Source organism: Pinus tabuliformis, chromosome 8 (assembly GCF_031772625.1).
Source record: "Pinus tabuliformis cultivar Carrire ecotype Pingquan chromosome 8, CPIR1, whole genome shotgun sequence".
NCBI lineage: Eukaryota > Viridiplantae > Streptophyta > Pinopsida > Pinales > Pinaceae > Pinus > Pinus tabuliformis.
In genome coordinates, this window is record NC_142294.1 from 1,313,193,573 (window position 1) to 1,313,216,459 (window position 22,887).

The following is a 22,887-nucleotide window of genomic DNA, read 5'->3' on the forward strand; positions in this document are numbered from 1 at the left end:
CTTCCCCCCTCGCAAATTTTGGTGACTTGCAAGTTCTAAATATTGGTTATAATAACCTTGAAGATACTATTCCTCACTGGATTACAAGTCTCTCCAAGTTGTTTGTGTTGGATTTATCTCACAATAAATTTAGTGGAGAAATAGCATGTGATCTTGATAGAATCAAGGGATTTGCAATAAACAAATATTCACAAGGGTTCAAGTATGAATATGAAATGGAAAGGGACATAAAAGGGATCAAGTATAGTATTCCATATGTGTGGAAAACAAACAAGACATTTGATTTGTCTATGAATCATCTTACTAGAGAAATCCCTATAAGCATAGCAAGTTTAAATAACTTGCGATTGTTAAATTTATATTGGAATCAATTGGAAGGGAAAATATGCATAGGTCTTGGTGACATATCTACTCTAGAAGAGTTGAACTTGGCCAAAAATAAATTATAAGGAGAAATTCCTCAAGAACTCTATAAATTATCACTATTAGCTTCTCTAAATATTTCATCTAATAAGCTATGTGGGCCAATCCCAACAGGGACATAATTTTATAGCCTTATTGTGACTTCATTTCAGAATAATAAGTGCTTATGTGGGCTTGCTCTACCACCATGCAAGAAAAATGTGAATTCAAATAAAATAGTGACAAGAGACAATGGTAGTGGCAATAATGTTAAGATAAGATGGTTGAGATATGTAAATGAAGAAATATATTTGACAACATTAGGGATGGTAGTGTGGATTGGATTTGTGGGAGTTGTTTCTATGTTCATTTTTTGGCATAGAGAAAGGTGTTGGGTAATGGGGTTGTCTCCCAACAACACACAAAGACCAGTTTAAAGATTGTATCAATTCCCTACATATATTAGTGATACTTATCTATATACATTAATGTCTCACGTTATATAATATTGTTTGTTGGTATAATATTTGAATGTCACTTGTTTTGAGGCCCTAAACGACGTTTTTTTTGGAAAATAGGAAAATCGATAACCTTTGTAGAGGGTTTGCAGTCGAAAGTTGTAGTCCTCGGATATATATTTCTAACGATGTATCATACACATCAAACAAAGATCGTATTCCAAAGTTATGGCCCCACGAAGTTCATGTACCAATTTACCCCAACATGCCGAGTGACTTTTGGCGCTTCATCTCCTAGGGTTAGGTTTTTGGGTGTTTAAGTTTTTATATTATTTCTCAATAATAAATAGGTCTTGGTGAGGCTCATTGTAACACCATTCAGAAGGCATGTAGCTGCCACATCTCTTCTTAGAGATAAGTTAGAATCACCTGAGCTAGCTTATTTTCGTTCAACATGTAAAAAATATTGAATACTTTGTTATTAATGAATTGAAGTTATATTTTTCATTGTATCTTTATGTTCCTCTTTATATATGTATTTCATTTCATTCGTTCATAAAATCCACATCGCCGAAATATTTTTCAACAATGAACCCATCTTCCATCAAGATCTCGCCCTCATATTTCTTTCGCATGCAACTTGAGGGATTGGAAAATCGATTTACCATCTCCATTGTAATTTTCTTTGTTAAGATCAACAAAACTTACCTCTTTAGTTTGTTTCATTTTAGCATGGTCATTATCGTTGATCACTACTCAAACAAGCTCACTTTTCCATACCCATGCACATTTGTAAAATCTTCCCAACATTTCAAGAATATGCTAGATATGTTTGCTATTGTGAGAGTGCCTAGCAAAGGAATATTTAGATATTATATTGTGTTGGGTTTCAACTATATTTTCTTTTAAAAAAAATCCTATTTGGCCAATGTAGGTTATTCCACAAGAACTTGGAGTTTGATAAACCCCAAGGCAGGCGTTCGATGAGAGTGGTCCTTAACACAAGAATAATTGTTAAAGGGTGGTGTGAGGTTTAAATATAGTCTTAATGTTCTTTTTTGTAAGGGCTTTTGAGATGCGAACAATGATCACTTGGGTGTAAGGAAGGTTGACTTTGGCTATGGGGTTGGACAAAGGTTTGGAGGTTTTGGGGTTGATAGATGAATCTAAGGCCCTTTTTATTTGAAATTTTTTGTAGCCATTAGATAAGAAGGCTTTAGTTAAATGGGCATTTCCTTTTTCAAAAAAATTTGTCGCAGAATTTTAAATGGCCCTAGTGGCTAAGGTGTTAAGGATGATAGATTTTTGTATTGGGTGATGGTGAGAGTTGGGATGAAGGTATCTCTCTATATAAATATTTTTTGAATTATCAAATGTTTCACACATACTTCACATTTTTCTAAAAGTAAAAACACATAGTATGAATTTGAATTTAGAAAGCCTACATTCTCAAATATTATTAATGTCTAATTTCTTCTTTATTTTTAAATAAAAAATTAAATATATAAAAAAAATTCACAATTATATATATATATGTGTGTTTTTAAGTAATATTTAGAATTTATATTTTCTTTTTAATTATACATTATTGTTTCAAAGTTATAAATATTAATATTATACTATATATTAAGTATACTAGAAATATTTTTTTAATTAATGGGTAATTTTTTAATTAAAAAAATAAATATGTAAATGATATTTTCATGATTAAAATTTTTATTTTATTGATGTTAATAAAAATTTTTTCATTTTAAAAATTATAAATATTAGTATTATATTATAAAAATATAAATAAATAATCATATTATTAAACTCCATTATATTCCCTTTTAAAAACTACGAAGAAAATATAAAAAGAGAAAAAATAAAAATATTGATGGAATTGGAAAAGTTAAGAAAATTACAAAAACAAAGAAATCAGAAATATTCATATTTTCTGTATTCGACATAAAAGAAAATAAATCAATGGAAATTTTCATTAATAAAAAGGAAAACTATTATACATATTTTAATTGACTTAAATGGGGTTAAGAAATGGGGAATCTTATGGATAAAGAGATTCTTAGGTAAAGATTATATGGGTTATTTGTATTGATTGGACTTTAAGTGAGGTTAAAAAATGAGAAATCTTGTTGATAAAGAGAATATTATTATATTATGGAATTTTAATGTGTTTTTTAATTTTATGAGTTATTTATATTGATTTGATTTAAGTGGGGTTAGAAAATGAGATATTTTATTGATAAAAAGAATATCATAATACTATGAAATTTCAATGTATTTTCTAAATTTATGGATTATTTGTATTCACTTGTTTCAAGTAAGGCTCGAATATGAGAAACCAAAATTTCAATGTGCTTTCTAATTTTAAGGGTTATTTGTATTGACTTGACTTAAGTGAGGCTAGAAAATTAGAAATATTGTTGATAAAAAGAACATCATCATACTATGAAATTTCAATGTATTTTCTAATTTTATGGGTTATTTGTATTCACTTGATTTAAGTGGAGCTAGAAAATGACAAATTTTGTTGATAAAGAGAACGTCATCATATCATGGATTTTCAATGTATTTTCTAACTTTTTGAGTTGGATTGAGATAATGAGAGAAGAATAAAGATGTTTATAGAGATAGAAACTGTTGGACAATCATGATGAAAGATAAATGTTTGATTCCATTTGGAAAATATGGAGATTAAAAAAATAAGTAGAGAAATTTTCCATATTTTATAAGAAACTTAGTTGTATTAATTAATAAAGTACATGAGCTATTTGTATTGACTTGACTTAGATGGGCTAAGAAATTGGATTTTTCTTTTTATAAAGAAAATATTACCATATTGTGAAGCTTCAATCATATGAGTTATTTGTATTGATTTGACATAAGTGAGGCCAAGAAACAAAAAATTCTATGGATAAAGAAAACATTTCAGTATCATGATATTTCAATGTATTTTCTAATTTCATGAGTCGGAGTGGGAAAATGAGAGAAAACTAAAAATGTTAATAGGGGTAAATTTATAAGACAATTGTACATAAAGTTAATTTTGTTATTCTCTTGGAAAATAAGGAAGCTAAAAATATAAATTGAGAATTTTTTTGGAATATTTGTTATAAACTCAATTATACGAATTACTACACTTCTACAACCCTATTTCAAGAGGTTTCTCATTATGAAAAAAGAAAAAATAAAAGAAATATTTTAAATTTACAATACTTTTACTTAAAGTTTATATAAAATTTTAAATTTACTAATAAATTAATCTTAAAGAATTTTTTTGTTAACACTTAATTTTTTTATTGAATAAATAAATATATATTTTAAGAGTTAAAATGATCTATTTTATAAATATTTAAATTAATTTTAAATTTTAATTATTATTTTTTATTCTAATAATTTTTTAAAATATAAAATATATGTTATATTAAAATAAATATAAATATAGTTATTTTAATTCTTGGAAAAAATCACATTTTTAAATTAAAAATACAAGAAATTAGTCAATTAATTAATTATATTAATATATATTAGGTATAGTTTAACATATATAAGGTAACAAGTTCTCAGGTAATATATCACATTGGCTGGGTAATTTGACACACTTTACACATCTATCCATTTCAAGCTTGAATATTTTCGGTTCTATTCCTTTTGAAATGTTTCTACCCCTCTCCTCTCTAATTCTCAGTCTTTATCTTAGAGGGAGCATGCCTACAACCATTACCAATTTGACCATGTTAACACAATTAGGTCTTTACAACATCAAAGTCACTAATGTACCTCAAGAGATTGCCAACTTGACCAAACTAACCTATTTAGATTTGTCTTCAACTATGTTCATGGACAACATTTTTGCAATTGTGGCCAATTTGAACAAATTAACCACTTGAAGTCTTAATGATAATAGGTTAAGTGGTAATTATCCTATAACCCCCTAAAATTTGAATCAATTATCTTATTTATTTATTGCCTTACTTAAATTTGGCTTTAAATAAATTAATTGCTCAAATTCCTGAAGCCATTACCAATTTATAAAAAAATGAATTCCTTATCCTCGATAACAATTATTTGACATGGGTAATTCCAAGTACGATAGGAAATTTAAGAAAACTTGAATACCTTTTACTCTCCCACAATAGTTTGACATGGGTAATTCTAAGTACAATAGGAAATTTAAGAAAACTTGAATACCTTTTACTCTCACACAATAGGTTGATGGGGGTAATTCCAAATAAAATAGGAAAAATTCAATCATTGGAATATTTAATTTTGTATTCAAACAAATTGACTGATCGAATTCCATATAGCTTAGGTCAATTAAAATTCTTTTGTATACTTTACATCTATAATAATAGTTTTCTCGGGAGTATTCCTAACAATATCAATGGTTTAGTTTCACTTCAAGATTAGATCTATCACAAAACAAATTAGAGGGATCCATTCCTATTGAAGGCATCTGTAATTGGACTTAATTAATTGTTTTCTCTACTTATTCCAACAACTTTACTGAGACTTTTCCCTCGTCATTGGCCAATTTCACTAAACTTTTGGTGCTAAATTTAAGACACAACGGTTTTACAGGTGAGCTTCCTCCATACCTCACAAATTTTGGTGACTTGCAAGTTCTAAATGTTGGTTATAATAACCTTTAAGGTACTATTCCTTAGTGGATTACAAATCTCAGCAAGTTGTTTCTGTTGGATTTATCCAACAATAAATTTAGGGGAGAAATACCATCTGATATTGATAGACCCAAGGGATTTGCAATAAAAAAATCTTCGCAAGGGTTCAAGTATGAATATGAAATGGAAAGGGACATAAAATGGATCGATTATAGTATTCCATATGTGTGGAAAAAAAACAAGACATTTGATTTATCTATGAATCATCTTACTGGAGAAATCCCTATAAGCATAGCAAGTTTGAATAACTTGCTATTGTTAAATTTATCTTGGAACCAATTGGAAGCGAAAATACTCATAGGTCTTGGTGACATATCTACTCTAGAAGAGTTGAACTTGGCCAAAAATAAATTATATGGAGAAAATCTTCAAGAAATCGGTAAATTATCACTATTGACTTCTCTAAATATTTCATCTAATAACCTCTTTGGGCCAATCCCAATACGGACACAATTTTATACTTTTGTTGCGACTTCATTTCATAATAATAAGTGATTATGTGGGCTAGCTCTATGTCATGTCTCCATAAATTCATAAAATAAAAAAATTTGTTAGTTATTAAAATCCATATCTATAAACTATAATGTAAATGACAATATTGAAACAATCAACCTTTGGATTCCTTACCACAGTGATTACGCAAATCTCAATGATATATACATTAAACGATAAAATTCATTGTGATGTAAAAATGGTTTTAATTATGTTTTAATTACATATGGAAAGGGATTTAACGCTAATTCATTGAATCTGTCCTCCCAAGTGATGACGGGAGCAGGTCTCGAGAGACTTTCGTCTGCTCTCCAGCTATATTTCCCTCCTCGAAAACTCTGCTCCATCGGCGGTCCTTCACACCTTGAGTTCATCTGAAGGAAATGAGTAAACCTTTATTGGTCTTGTCGATTCATCCGTGAGGTATCATAATATTGTGTTTTAGTTTTGCAGCGCTAATGGCTTTGGCCTTCCTATGGTCCACTTACTCCATGGAAATGTTACAGTTATTCTGCTGCTATTTCTTTCTCCTGTGGCGTGGTTGGTTGGTCCTTCCAACGTTCTTTTACCACAGAAAATTGTTCCAAATCTACGGCCCTCATAGGTATAGGAAATTCCCTTGAGGATATTTACTTGTATACTGTTAATTTGTTTATTAAATCTCAGCGGGACATATGTAACATTTTTCCTTGTTTTTATTTTAACAGGTTTCTTTGAAGGCACCTTATCATTCAAGAAGGTTATACAAGGCACTCCTCCTAGAGCTCTGTCATAGTTTTTCGTCTTTCCCATTGCTTTTTTCTGGGTATGTGAAAGATATTTCCTCTGAAAATGCTACAGGCGACAACTCTTAAAAGTCTAGGGTATGAATCGACTGATTTTCTCGCTCCTCCTTACTTGATTTACCTATTGTAGGGTTTTTACCTACAGTCTTTAATCTGTAATGTCTGAGTTCAATTCTTGGAGTCATTTCTTCCTTAACTAACTTTCTGGGTAGGCAAATAGGTTTGCCCGTCTCTGGGAAGCATCTGTTGATGTATATATCTTACAATTTTTAGCAAAATTTTTAATGTTGAAGGCTCCCTTTTAGAGGGTTTTCCAAATTTTACTGTGTAAGTTTGTTTGGATATAAAGCAACTTGAATTTTATCAAATAGGGTCTTAAAATCCTGGATTGAACTAATTTCTCCTTCAATTACAAGCTATCCATAGTTTGATTTTGTCTTTCACTTTTTTCGTAAATTTTATGTATCAGATAGCATTTTTCTTTAAAAATATCTTTGATAACTTGACAATTCTGCCTCGTATTATTGAGTTTAATATTGCGGGTTTTGACCCATGTTTTATCTCTATTGTGCAATACTTTTTGTGTTTACTACAAGCGGTTTTGACCCGCATTCTATGTTTCCTGTTATCTTATTTGAGTTGGCTATAATCCATGGCGTCTCCTATACTCTGGAGCTACAATTCATTTTCAGGTTAGTCTTTTATTTATATTCCTCTCCTTCAATGAACCATCGTAAGTCTATTTAAAAATAGTTTATGTAAATCTTTTTGTTTAGGTTAAATTTTCTCAACAATTATTTGGTTTGGACAGAAATGTTTTGGATAAAGGTTCGATTCCTTGTTATTTACAACATTACTCTATATTGGAGTGAATTTACTAGAAATAGCCAGTCCTTTTTAAGATTCTCTTCAGCACCGTGATACCCTTGTTTAACAGGTTTAAAGTTTATCTGTAAATTTTCCACTCTTTATTTCCTACCTTTTCGCTTAAAGAGTTTTCATGGTAATCACTTTAAGTTTCATGCTTCTAAGAATCTTCTATTCTTACTATAGTTTCACAGAGTTTTCTTTTGCTTAATTACCATATATATATATATATATATATATATATATATATACACACACACAATTTACATCTTGCGACTACAGGCCAACATACTTATCTAACTCAAGCAATAACATTCTTCAACTTTATTTGCAACCTTAATATGACAACAAAATAAATAGAGAAGTTTTAATACTTATCTGGATTCCAATTTTTTGACCACTGTCGATTGTTTGAAGTCACAACAATAATCTATCAGATTTTCCTCCCAATCTTGAGACTTTCCTTTAGGTCCAAGCCTCTCCCTCAGTGGTTACTCATATGCAGGATATTCCTTGCAAGACCATTAGTTTTACTGGTCACAACTATCTGGTCTTAGCTAGACTTAGCCTTCTGGGAATCTTCCTGATTCATCAGCACAAAAATCTCCCTTCTCCTTTTCCTCTTTTCATCACAGGTACCAAGACCCTCTTGATTTCTTTCCTTGAGAATAAATCCTCAAGGAAGTAGTTAGGGATAGGTAACGGCCTACCCTAACCACCTGACATATGATTTTCATTATCAAAACATTTTTCTCATGTAAAAATTTTAATCAAAGTAATAAATTTATGAACTTAAAACAGTGATCTTTAGTTTTTTACTGTAGTAATAAAATATTTACAATTACTGGGGACATCAAATCTCCCCCCCCAATATTTAAAATCGTCCCGATGTTTATTTGCCACGAATAGATTCGGGTAAGTCTTCCTCCTAACTTGTTTGTCTTCCCAAGTGGCCTCTTCTGGCCCAAAGTGTTGTCATTTCACTTTAACTTGGGAGATAAACCATTTCCACAGCATTACTTCTCTCTGATCAAGTATATCCTAAGGTTCGACTAAGAACTCACCTTTTGGTTCAACCTACAGATAATAAAGAAATTTTAATCAACTTTTCTCTGGCAGTCTATCTTAGTAATTCTTCACAACATACTATATTCTCATAGAGATTTTCCTTACCTATATATCCTGCCAATTGATTAGGGGGTTAGGTTCATATACATATTTTTTTAACATAGAAACATGGAAAACATTATGCACATGTATGTGGATGGGCAAAGCCAGTTGATAGGCCACAGGTTCAATCTAGGCCAAAATTTGGAAGGGATCGCAAAATCCATGTGGTAATTTAGCACACTCACTCCAATGCAAAGTACTTCTTTTGGCTTGTACCTGAATGTAAACATGATCTCCTACTTGAAATATCTCTTTCGGTCAACAAAACTTTTTTGTCAATTCTGGGCGGTCTTTAAATTTGAGCGCATCCTTTTGACCATATTTTCCATTTCTTTTAACATGTCAAGACCCAATATTAACTTATCTTCCGCTCCAGCCCAGCTTAAGGGTGTTCTGCATCGGTGTCCATTTAATACTTCGAAAGGACTCATTTTGAAGGGTGTATGGTAGTTGTTGTTGTAGGCAAACTCCACTAAATGTATATAATATTCCCATTTAGGAGGCTATTGCATTACATAAGTTCGCAACATGTCTTCTACTATTTGATTCACCTGCTCAGATTTTCCATCCGTCTGAGGGTGATACATAGTACTAAAATGTAATTGTGTGCCTAGACCTCCAAATAAGGCTTTCCAAAAAGTTGATGTGAATTTTACATCACGGTAAGAAATTATGACTCTTGGTATTCCATGTAATCTAAAGATATTTTTCATGAATATGTTAGCAATTTGAATGGATTTAAAAGTAGACTGTACAGGTACAAAGTGAGCCCACTTGCTTAGCTTGTCTACTACCACCATTATGGAGTCATTATGCATTTTAGACTTAGGTAGCCCAGTAAGTTAATGGAAATAGTCTCCCATTTCTATTCTAGAATAGGCAATAGGTAGTGTAACCTAGTTGGGTGTTGACGTTCTGCCTAACTTATTGACACTCCAAATAACGAGCCAAGTATTCAGCCACTTCCTTTTTCATACCAGACCAGAAATATTCTTTTCTGAGTGTAGTAATTAATTTCTGATATCTGGGAGGGATTACACAAGGAATCTTGTGGTATTCGTCTAAAATTATTTTGTTAATGCTTTTCTCATTTCGAACATATATTCTCCCTCTATAAACCAATAAACCCTCTTGATTTAGATCATATCCTAGCTATTGTTTGTTGTTGTCTAGATTTTTAGCTTGCTTCCATAAGATTTTATATTTAGGATCTTGCATGGTTGCCTCCTTAATCTGCTCTGTGAAAGTGGTACACACCTTGCTAAAAGAGACTTCATATATGTAGTTCACTTTTCAGCTCAAGGCATTGGTGACACAATTTTCTTTTCCTTTTATGTGTTTGATGTCAAAGTCAAATTCACTCAGGAAATCGATCCAATGGGCCTGCCTAGCATTCATAGTAGGCTGATTAAAATAATTAGTTAAACTGTGATGATCTGTCAATAATAAAAACTTATTACCCAATAAATAATGTTGCCACATTTTTAATGCATTGATCACTGTTGCCAACTCCATATCGTAAGCCGAATATTTTTGTTCATACTCTTTAGGTTTCTGTGATTCATAGGCAATAACTATGCCATCCTACATTAGCACGCCACCAACACCCTCCTTGTTGGCATCTGTGCAGACAATATATTCTTTATTTGGGTCCAAAATACTTAGAATAGGTGTAGTAGTAAGCAAGTGCTTTAGCTTGTCGAAAATTTTTTGATAGTCCGAGGTCCAAGTGAAGGTTTTCCCTTTCTTTTGTAGGGGGGTGATTGGATATGCTACCCTAGAAAATCCTTCAACAAACCTCCTATAGTATCCATCCACACCCATGAAGGATCTTATAATCAGCTACATTCTTGGGTACTAGCCATTCCATTACGGTTTTTTTTTTCTCGGGGTCCACCGCAATCCCATCTTTGGTAATGATGTGTCCTAAATACTGAATTTGTTCCTTAAAGAAATCACATTTGTTGTACTTGGCATACAACTGATGCTCCCACAAGGTTTGCAGAACAATGCATAATTGTTCCTTATGCTCTTCAATGTTCGGATAGTAGATTAATATATCGTCAATATAGATTAGTACAAACTTATCCAAATATTGGTGAAAAATGTTATTCATTGGACACATAAAAGTTGCAGGTGCATTATTTAACGCAAATGGCAACACAATGAACTCATAATTCCCATAGAGAGTTCTAATTTTTTTTTGGGCTATATCCTCCTCCTTAATCCTAATTTGATGGTATCCTGAGCGAAGATCAATCTTCCAGAATACCGTCGCTCCTTTCACTTGGTCAAACAGTTCATCAATACGAGGCAAAGGATATTTATTTTTAATGGTTAGCTTGTTTAATTGTCGATAATTCATTCACATTCATAAGGTTCTGTCTTTCTTCTTGACGAAAAGTACAGGGGCTCCCCAAGCTGAGACACTTGGGCGTATATACATTTTATCAAGCAGTTCATGTAGCTACATTTTTAATTCAGTCAGTTCTGGCATGCTCATACGATAAGGGACTCAGGATACTGGAGCAGCTCCAAGTATCAGTTCAATTGTAAAATCCATATTTCTCTTTGGAGGTAGCCTTGGAATCTCCTCAGGAAATACATCTGGAATTTTTTTTACTATAGGTATATTTTCTAAACTTCCATAATTTTTACTTGATTTGACATACCCCACCTGTATGGCATAAATCTGACACCCTTTTCGAATACATTTACCTAGTTGGGAAGTTATTACAGGTCTTAACTTTAGTGGTCTTCTTATTCCCTGAATTTCTTGTTTCAGACCCTCTTCATCCATGTATTAATGGTTTTGTCCTTACAATTAATAAGAGACCAACATTTTTCTAACCACTTCATACCTATTAGGACATCGTATGAACCTAATGGTAAGACATTTAGATCTGTCGTGATAGACTGATCTGCTAGCTTCAGAGGGAAATTACTGACTTTAGCCAACACCCTTCATTTTGCCCCTGTGGCAAGTTGCACTAGCCAAGGGTTTTTAAATTTAGCAGTTTGCAAATGGAATTACTCAACCATTTTCAAGCTTATGTAACTCAAAGTAGCTCCTAGATCAATAAAAATAGATTTAGATTGGTTGAAGATCTTACCTTCGAACTCCACCATTGTTGGCTGGTATTTCACTTGATGATCTTCAAGAGCTGCATTGATCTTAGGAATACTCCTTGATACTTCCCCTACATTTGAGGCTTCCTGAAGTTGTGCCACCTGATCTATTCCCTTATGGTATGGACAATTTTTTGCATAATGTGGCCTTCCACATCCCCAGCACTAGCTACCATTTCTACTTTTGTTCTCCCAGATTGCTCATTTGTCTTGGACTCACCTATGACTCTAAATCTGGGCTGATTTCTATTCACAATTTTGTTTGGCTGACCTTTATGGTCTCCTTTGTTGAAAACAGTCTTATTTCCCTTGCTACTCGGGATGAACCTTGTTCCCTTTTTATCAAACCACCTCTTTCCTCCACCACCTTTTGGTTGTTTTTCTGATAGCATATACGAGCCTTCCGTATAACCTCATCCATGGTCTTTGGGTTTTCAAATTCGAGCTGCTCCTTCATGAATAATAAAAAAATATTGATAGACCTTTGCACCTTTGCTTTTTGTTCCCGTATGTAGGGAACATATCACAACAAAGAAGTGAATTTTGTTATAAATTCATCTATGGACAACTACCCCAAATGAAGGTCATGGAACTCTTTTTCGTTGTCATCATAAAATCTTTCAGTTAAGTATTTTTCTTTCAAGTACCTTTGGAATTTTTCCCAAGTCACGTTCTGCTCACTAACCCCATGTACCATCTTCACCTACTCCCACCGCAAAGTGGCATTTCACTGCAACTGATAAATGGCCAAGCGGGCCTTTAGATTATGGTCATATTCATATAACTAGAAGTACTTATTCATGTTGATGAGCCAAGCTTCAATAGCTTCTTCCTGTTCACCTTCAAAGAGGGGAGGTTTGATATTTCGAAACTCACCTTGCAACTCAATTTCATGTCGTTTTTTATTTATGTGATCTGATAAATTATAAGACCCCTCCTCTCAATTTTCTTCACCTTCCTCTGTTTCTGAGTTTTCATTTTTGAATTACTGTTCTTTGGTCATGTTTCCATGTTCGGGACTCGGAATCATTTGCTATTGATTTTTTCTATCAGACATAATATTAATAATCTTCTCTTGTTCTTGCATTAGTCTTTCATTATCTTCACACATCCTAGCCATTTCGTCCTTTAGTTCTTGTAATGTTTCAAAAATAGTAGCATTGGTACTATGTGGTTGTTCTCCTAGTTGTACCTGTGGCTCTTTTCCTAGTTGTACCCATACCTTAGGATTGGCTTCTCCAAGAGATGTTGGTCTTGTTCTAGAAATGGGTCTATGTGGAGTAAATCCAGTTCGCCTCATGCTGGTTGTCTTTGACTTATTTCTCTTTGTGCACATCACAACACTATTAATTATTTGTTCCATAGGTCTTAGTTTTGCAACCTGAGGCTCTGATACCACTTGTCATGTCTCCATAAATTCATAAAAAAGAATTGTTATTTATTAAAATCCATATCCATAAACTATAATGTAAATGAAATTATTGAATCAATCAACCATTGGATTCATTACCATGGTGATTACGCGAATCTCAATGATATATACATTAAACAATAAAATTCATTTTTTTGTACAAATGATTTGAATTATGATTTAATTACATATGGAAAGGGATTTAACGCGAATGCATTGCATCTGTCCTCTCGAGAGATGGTGGTAGTAGGTCTCGGGAGACTTCCGTCTACTCTCCAGCTGTCTTTCCCTCTTCGGCAACTCCTTTCCATTGACGGTCCTTCATTCCTTGAGTTCATCCAAAGGCAGTGTGTAAACCCTTATTGCTTCTGACGATTCATTTGTGAGGTATCATAGTATTATGTTTTAGTTTTACAGCGCTAATGCCTTTCGCCTTCCTATGGTCTGCCTACTCCATGGAAATGTTACAGTTCTTTTTCTGCTACAGTATTGCTCTTGCGGCGTGATTGGTTGGTCTTTCCGACATTCTTTTGCCATGACAAAATGTTCCAAATCTGTGGCCCTAGAAGGTACAGGCAATTCTCCTGAGGACTTTTACTTGTATACTATTAATTTGTTTCTTAAATCTCAACGGGTGTTACAATAAAAAATGTCACCATGACTATTTACAGTTAGTATGGCTCTATCAACAGTCATTCTATCCTCTTAGGCAAGTCTTATGCCTCTGCTCTCCATGTCAAACTCCAAAAAGAGAGAAAGTCTTTATAAATGTATTTATCTATGGGTACGCAGGTTCTCTCAACCTTACCTACGGGGACGCACCCAATGTTCACAAAAGCTGCGTCTTTGGACGCTCTGTATGTAAAGGGGAAGGTGTGTCCCCCTGTAAAGGTTAAAATGCGCAAGTTTCATCTTTAAAAAGTTACTTGTGGTCATTTCTAGAGCATTCTAGAAGGTTGTTCGACGTGTATTGAGTGCCTCCAGATGGTTCATGCACTCCTACCAAAGACGAACTTATCCCATCAATAAGGGAGCTATCCCATCCAAAGAGGGGATTATCCCATTGATGGTGGACCTGATTAACTTCCTTTTGAGCACTATAAATACAGGCATTGGGCCAGAAGGAGAGGAGGTTGAAAGCTATACATTTCTAAGGGTAGATGTTGCAGGAATTAGGACTCCCATTTAGAAGCTTGTGAGGAGAGATTGCCATCTTTGCTTGTTCTATTTGGAAGTGGGTGAGCTTTGTCAAAGTAAAGGAGAACTCTTGAGGGACCCTGGGAGGGACTTGCACAACACCAAGGCTCAGGTTGTATTTGTTCCTTTTGTTACCTATTAATGCAAATGAGTCCATTCTTCTCAATAACTTGTTATTTATGAGTTGTTTCATGTACTCCTTGGTCTATGTGTTAAATATGTTTTATTCTATGAGATTATCAAGTGCTATTTAATCATTTGATTGTCAGTGTATGCAGGTTTCAAAGTGAAGGAGGAGCTCATCCGGATCAGTGGAGCTGGACTGCTACAACAGCGTTGGACTACAGGTAGGATCTAAACACTTGATTTCCCATATAGTAAATACATGTTTAGAGAAGGATTGCTCTTGTTTGTCTTGTTTGTCACTAGAGAGTCTTAGGCTCCTAGGGAGGTTGGTTGTGTCCGCACAATCGACTCTTTCCGCCTGAAAAATTGGCAACCATACTGGGGACTCCATTGATGTGAAAAGTCTTTTCCTCTGTATGAACTTTGCTCTGAGAAAATTGGTTTATTTTTCTGGTTTTTGGCTCTGTGACTTTGTTTTTGGGTGGGTTAGCTTAGGGTTAGATTTATTTTGGTTTTTCTTGAATTTTCCAGTAGGACGCACCCTCTGAGTATTGCACAGTGTGTCCCTAGACGCACTGTCGCTGTGTGCACAGAGCGGGCCCGCACCTGTCTTAACGGGTTGCCTGCGTCCCCTGCTAAAATTTGAGAAAATTCCATTTTTTGCATTTTTGCTTTTAGATTTTTCTTTTTCTTAGTTTTTACTGCCCAGATTCATTAGTCTCTTGTCAAAGATCTTCACCTGAACTTGTTTCGATAGCATTGAGTGTTTTAGTGGATTTCATAGAAGTTTAAGCCCTAGGGTTTGATTTTTGAGTAGGTCTTGTAGTGACTTTGGCGGTAGAAGTTGTCAAGCCTTAGATCTCTCTGGTTTTGTCAGCATTCTTAGAAGTCAGACCTGTCATAAAGTCTACCTGTGAGAGAAACTTACCATTGAGTTGTCTCTTTGGGCAAATTTCGAAGTGCTTGTTGATTGAGTCTTGAATTCCATTTTACAAAAAGAACAAAAAGATTTGAATTTTGTTTTGACTAGTCTTTTGATTCTGCATTAGCTAGTCCTTGATTTGATTTTGATCAAGTAAAACAACCTAGAATCATCTTTGTGAGCTTTTGCCTTGTTAGGTTTGCTTAGAGTAATTTCCCTTTTGATTTGCTTGTGAGTCAAGTTTTCATAGATTTTATAGCTTTTGAGATAGATTTTTGTTAAAATAGGTTTATATGCTTTATTAAAAAGAGAAAATACAAAAACATCTCCTTTGAAAAGTTTTGTTTCAAGTAGCTTTGAAAAAGTTTTGAAAGAAAAAGAGTTTTTCGTGCACGTAAAGAGTGGTCATGTTTGTATGCTTGAAAAGATAAAGAGAATTGTTTCTTTGATTGTCTTTACTAAGAAAGTTGTTTTCTATAAAATTTGCATCTCTCAACTCTCTTAGTTAAGAATTTCATTGAAAAAGGAAAGTAGCGTAAATCATCTTAGGTGCATCTTTGTAGTGGTTTGAGTCGAGTCTACACACCATTGGTTTCACTTCCGCTACCTTTTGTCTTTAAGAAAAACCATAAAATTAACGCTTAAAGTAAAATCGACGTAGTAACTTTTATTTACTAGGGCTCTGAAACACCAATTTAGATCAGGCTAGTGTCTTGGAGTAGGTGAGTAATTAACTCTCCAAGACAACAAAACCAAACAAGTAACTTATCTTGTGATAGAATAAATCCAATTGTCTCATTTGTACTCTGGGAAAGCTCCTCTTAAAGGAGAAGCACGAGCTCGTGTCCGAACCAGTGAGGGGATCAATCCCCCCTCGTTGGGAACGACGCCAGACACGCACGTATTACAAACGGTAAACCTCAGATTAACCATTGTCGAGGAGCCAGGGGTCACTTGTCGGTAAACCTTGGATTATTGTCAAGGAGCCGGCAAGGGGATTGAGCTTGATACTCTGCCCTTGCGTGCTGTCGGAGTTTAGACTGTTCCCCCAGGTGCATTTGTTGCGGTTGGTAACCTTAGTGACCATTATCTTTAGGATTCTACCGAGGTGACAGTGGAGGGAAGATCCCACTGTACCTGGAGCAGACGTCGGCTAGACTCACTTGGATTTTCTGGGGGGTTCACTTCACTCGAGACGGTTAAAGTGGAGGAACTTGGTCTAGTCTATTCATTAAGCAGGTTTCCGGGGTAACTGTTCCACCCGTCACTTCTGTACTGAATCCGGCGAGGTTGGATTTCATCACCAACTAGCGCTTTCGGTCTGGAAGGCTATTGTTTGTGTTTGGTTTGACGCCCTAGATTCTTTAGGCGTGTGATTCAAATTTGTTTGGTTCTTTAGAGACTTTAGGTGGTTTGATTTGAAATTTTACTTTGGTTTCGTGTGTAGTAGTTAAAAGTTTTTAGCTGTGGCGGAATTATCGAGACAGTCCTGTAGACTTCGGGGTAAGTCTCCTGAGATTGTTACCGGAACAGATTTGTTAAGAAAACTCCGTAGGTCACGGGGTGGATCTCCTGAAGACGTTCCGGGTCAGTACGAAGGGTTGAAGGTCCTTGTAACTCCTCCTAGTGGCAGTAGAGTAGGTTCACCTGAAGAAGGAGAATCTTCCTTGGTAGTCCAGCCAGATTACCAAAGTTTAGAGACAGGTTATCATCCCGAAGCTGTTACAGTTTCTGAGCTTGTTGGTAGTTTTTCGTCTGCTAGTGATACAGGCGAAGAACCTGAAATATCTGAACCTGTTACTCCGACTTCTAGTGTTCCAGATTCACCGAGAATAGAAAGAATTATCACCGAAAATCTTCCTACTGGTTTGATTGCTATCGAAGAACTTGCTCCAGAAGAAGAAATAGGCGTCTCTAACCTTGAAGGTCAACTTACCATTGATCTCAGGGAGCGTGAATCCATCTTTTACAGTCCTCCTAGAAGTACTACTTGGTACCTTTCGTTAACCAATTATTTAGACAACTCAGGGATAGGTTTTTCTACACCTCGTACTCCATTTCCACCTGGAGGTATTCATACTCCTGTGAATATGTCTGGTCAGTGGTCCGTGTTTACTTAAAGTCCTGAATCTTTCTTACACGGCGGTCCTGCTGTTCCCACTAGGTATCAAGCACTTTCTGGTACCTTTGCGGGGGCATCTCCTCAACCCATTGATCATGGGTTATTAGCTGGAAACAGTGGTAATATACCATTGGGTGTAGGAGACATTTACATGATGTCAAGTTCAGTTCCCGTTTCCCAACCTCAAGGTGGCCAATTACCGCCTGGGGGGCAACCTCAGTTAACGCTTGGGGGGCAACCTCAAGGTACACAAATCGTGTTTGGGGGGCAACCTCAAAGTTAGTATGCACCTTTGGTACAATACATGCCTCAAGGTCAACCCCAGCCTCAATATGTACCCCAGGGTCAACCTCAGTATCAATATCAACCTCAAGTATGGCAACCTCAAGGATGGCAACCCCAAGGGTATCAACCCCAAGGGTACCAACCTCAGGTGTACCAACCTCAAGGTCAAGGTCAACCCCAGTATCCGTATTTACCTCAAGGTCAATACTCGAGTCAAGGTTATCAACCGCCTCAAGGTCAGTCATATATTCCAAGTATGGGAACTGCACCTTACAATTATCAATCCTATCCTCAATCCGGTTATGGATCTCAGTATCCTACACCTGTTACGGGTCAATACCTTGGAATGTTAGTATGGGATCCATCACAGGGTCAACAGGTGTTGCAGCCAAGTATGCAGTTGGTACCTCAAGCTGGACAACCCGTAGTTTCTGGTCCACCCCAGCAACCGCAACCTGTCCAGTCAAATGTTCAAACTTCTGTAACTTCGATAGTTACTCAGCCGCCAATTGCACCTAGTACTCCATCTCAAACGGCTGCTGCAACTACCGCCACATCTACCATACTTACTTCTGGAGTATCGACGGCTCCGGTTTCTACTGTCTCTGTAACCACTCCTCAGACATCTTTACCGTTGTCTGGATCTACGATTCAAACCACGGTCCAGATGCCTGCAGGTCAGCCTGGTATAAGTACGGTTGTCACTACTCAACCTCAATTTGTTCACCAACCGTACCAGGGACAATACCAACCTGGGCAAGCTGTCCAACAACCGGTTTACCAGTATCAACCGTATCCTGGGTACACTTATCAACAACCTCAACAACCCCAGTACGGTCCGGTTAATCCTGGTTTTCCAGGAGGATATAATATCCCAAATGCGACTCCTGTTCCTAGTTATCCTGGATATCCTCCTCCTGGGACTGGTCTTGTGACCCAGAGTTTTAGAGATCCTAACCGGCAATTACCGTTTATCGCAACTTTGGATTTACCAGACTTGACGCGCCTAACGAACGATCCAATTCAATATCTTCAGTTCTGGCCGCCAATGCCAAATAAGTTGCCCAGTGATATACCCAAGTTCGAAGGTAAGTCTGGAGAGGATCCGTCCAATCATGTGATGACTTACCACCTCTGGTGTGCTTCAAATTCTATCTCGGATGATTCGATCCGCTTACGTCTTTTCCAGCGTACACTCATTGGTCTCGCGGCCAAGTGGTACATTGAGTTACCACGGGCCTCTTTTTACAATTTTAGCCAGTTAGCTACCTCGTTCTTAACTCACTTTCAGTTGCCGGTCAGATACGATAACGGCACGGAATTATTAACTTCACTAAAACAATCGACGTCCACGTATATTTCTGATCACATTCATGAGTGGAGACGTCGAAGAAGACTAGTGAAAGTTTTTATCCCGAACCAAATCTTAGCTGAATGGTTTGTTAAATCATTATTACCGAAGATTACTGAAGATGTAGCTAAGGCCGGAGTAGTTACTGAGGAGCAAGTCATTGCTCAGGCGCAATACCTTGACTTAGTTTACACTCAGTCAGGTACGTTACACGAGAAGATTCCGGATCTTCCAAAATCGAATCAAATCGCTGCTGCTCCTTCGGGATCTCATGCCGCTGATGGTATGATTGGTATCGTGAATACAAAGAGCAAGAAGAAGTCTTCCAAGGCTTCCACTACTCCTATTATCACTTTGCCTGATTCCCCGACAGGAGAGTCTTCTCCTGAACTTACCGCCGATATTCACGCTGTAGAGACATCTACGGCCAAATCAAAAAACGGTGGAAAGAAGAAAGGAAAGAAGAAGGCTAAAGCAGACAAGGCTCCGAAGGAGAAAACGGAAAAGTCGGAAACCAATGACGAAAAGCGCAAACCTCGATATCCTTGTCTTATTTGTGAAGAGGATCATTTTACGAGAGATTGCCCTCATCGGGCCGAGGTTGTGAAAATAGTCAAAGGTTCTCCCACTCCTGCTGTGTTAAAAAATCCATTTCCGGAGCAGGAGAATAAGATGATAGGTTCTTCCTCGAATGCCAGTGAAGAACCCATTTTGATGATGTCTCATGTGAGGATTGCGACTCGATCGCAAGATTATGGTAGTAAGAATCTTGTTGATGGTAAGGAAGCAGAATCTTCTCACTCTAACCCATCAACCTCAGCTCCTGGTTCCGATCCACTACAGATCAAAAAACCTAACCCGGACTTAGTAATCAAACCGCCCGCCAAGGGTGTACTTCGAAGGTCTGCTTTCAATCCACATGCGAGAGCAGCCCAGAATTACAACATTGTTGAGGACTTAGCTGTTTCACCCTCAGCAATGTCGGCGTTAGAAGTGCTGCAATCATGCCCAGCACAACGAAAATTACTTTTGTCGGCTATCGGAGCTGTTGATGTTCAGGACCCAAATCTAATAATATTTGATCTAGAAAATAGTACACCGCGTCAACCCCATCAAATGGCTTTCCAAATTCCAGTGATAGTAAAAAACAGGCCTATTCATCGGACTGTGATTGATGAGGGAGCTTCTACGTGTATTATGTCGATTCAATGTTGGAGATCTCTTGGTTCTCCTTCGTTGAACCAATCCCCCACCATCCTTAAGGCCTTTGATGGCCGTGGGTTCCGTCCGTTTGGTATTCTACAGGAATTGCCTATAGGGGTAGAAGGAAAAACCGTTAGTCTGGATGTGGAAGTGGTTGATGCCCCTCTAGACTACAACCTTCTTTTGGGTCGAAGTTGGTCATATGCTATGACAGCGGTCGTTTCATCGGTCTTCAGAGTAATTAAGTTTCCATATAACGGTAAGATCGTGACTATTGATCAGCTGACATACTTTTCATCCGACCCAGCCTCTTCAGAGAGTATCCAGCATGTCGGTAAGACGACAATCCCTTATAGGGACGTTGGCGTAGGTTTAGTTAAAGATTCCGGTTTACTGGGAACTTTTCCTCTCCCTCCACTCAACGTAGATCCTTCATTTGCAACAATTCATATGATTACATCAGAAAACATTATTTATGATGATCCTTGGATTGTCCCATCTGACTCTGAGATAGACTCATTCGGTGATGCTATGCCTTTGAGTCCATATGAAATTGCTTATGAAGCCGTCATGTCTTTTACCGACTCGCGTTCAACCCAAATCGACCAAATGAATGTGGTCAGTGAAGAATCACTTTTCACCTCAACCTTAGAACGGATAGCGTTTCCCGAAGTCGTGTCATCTGACGAACAACTTCGCGAAATCCTAAGTGTAGACGATCTACCATGGGAAGATCTCCATCACAGATCTTCGTTTTTACCTAAGGATGATGCATTTGAAAATGATTTTTCATCTATTTTTACCGCTGAATATGTCAAAGACGCTCAGGATCCAACGAAACATTCTGATTCAGAGTTGAATTTAGGGAATATTTCTCGTACTATTCCCATTGATATTTCAGTGAAGCCCGGAATTGAGGAGAACATTCATATAGGTGCCGCATGTACAGAAGATGAAATCCAAACTTACAAGGCCCTATTCCAAGAATTCCGCGATGTGTTTGCCTGGTCTTACGAGGAAATGCCAGGAATCGATCCTGCCATTGTTGTTCATGAAATAAAGACCTACCCGGATGCTAAACCCGTCCGGCAACGGTTGCGTCAGATTCACCCTCGAAAAGCGGCTGCGATTAAAGCAGAAGTCGAAAAGCTGTTGAAAGCAGGTTTCATTTATCCGATCCCGTTAACGGATTGGGTATCGAATATTGTTCCGGTCAACAAGAAACAAGGAACAATAAGAATCTGTATCGACTATAGGGATATAAATCGAGCTTGTCCAAAAGACAACTATCCTACGCCTTATATCGATCAAATTATTGATGATTGTGCCGGAAGTGAAATGTTTTCCTTTATGGATGGTTTTTCGGGCTATAATCAAATCAATATTCTACCTGCCGACCAACCAAAAACGACATTCATTTGTCCATGGGGGACATTTGCTTATTGCAAATTACCTTTTGGGCTTAAGAATGCCGGGGCCACTTTTCAACGGGCGATGTCTTACGCATTTCATGACATCAAGCACATTGTGCAACCGTATCTCGATGATTTGCCTGCTCATTCTTTACATCGAGCTGATCACCTTGTCCACTTACGAGCAATCTTTATGAGGTGTAGGCATTATCGAATTCGGTTGAATCCCCACAAGTGTGTTTTCTGTATAGAAACAGGTCGATTGCTGGGATTTGTTGTTTCAAAAACCGGCATTCGCGTCGATCCCTCGAAGGTCGAAGCTATCATCAAATTGCCTCCTCCTTCGAGTTTGCGCCAACTCCAAAGTTTGCAAGGGAAAGCGAACTTTTTACGCCGATTCATCCCAAACTACGCCGAGGTCACTAAAGGTTTTACACGGTTGTTGAAACAGAACGCTCAATTCTTTTGGGACGAGATTGCCCAACAATCTTTTGATGCACTTAAACACGCGTTGACCCATGCACCGTTGTTGCATCCTCCCAACTACAACCAGGACTACTTCTTATACCTCGCAGCTTCGCATTCCACCATTGGAATGGTGTTAGTTCAAGAAGATGAATTCGGAGCGGAACATGTGATATATTATCTTAGTAGGACCTTAAATCCCACTGAGCTAAAATATTCGCATGTGGAGAAATTGGCCCTGGCAGCCGTTCAAGCTGTCCAGCGTTTTCGTCACTACATTCTTCTCCGTAAAACTACAGTTATTTCGGATTGCAACCCTATGATTTATATTTTGACAAAACAACTGCTAGGGGGCAAGTACTCTAAATGGATCGTTATCCTGCAAGAGTTCGACTTGGAGTTCGAGAA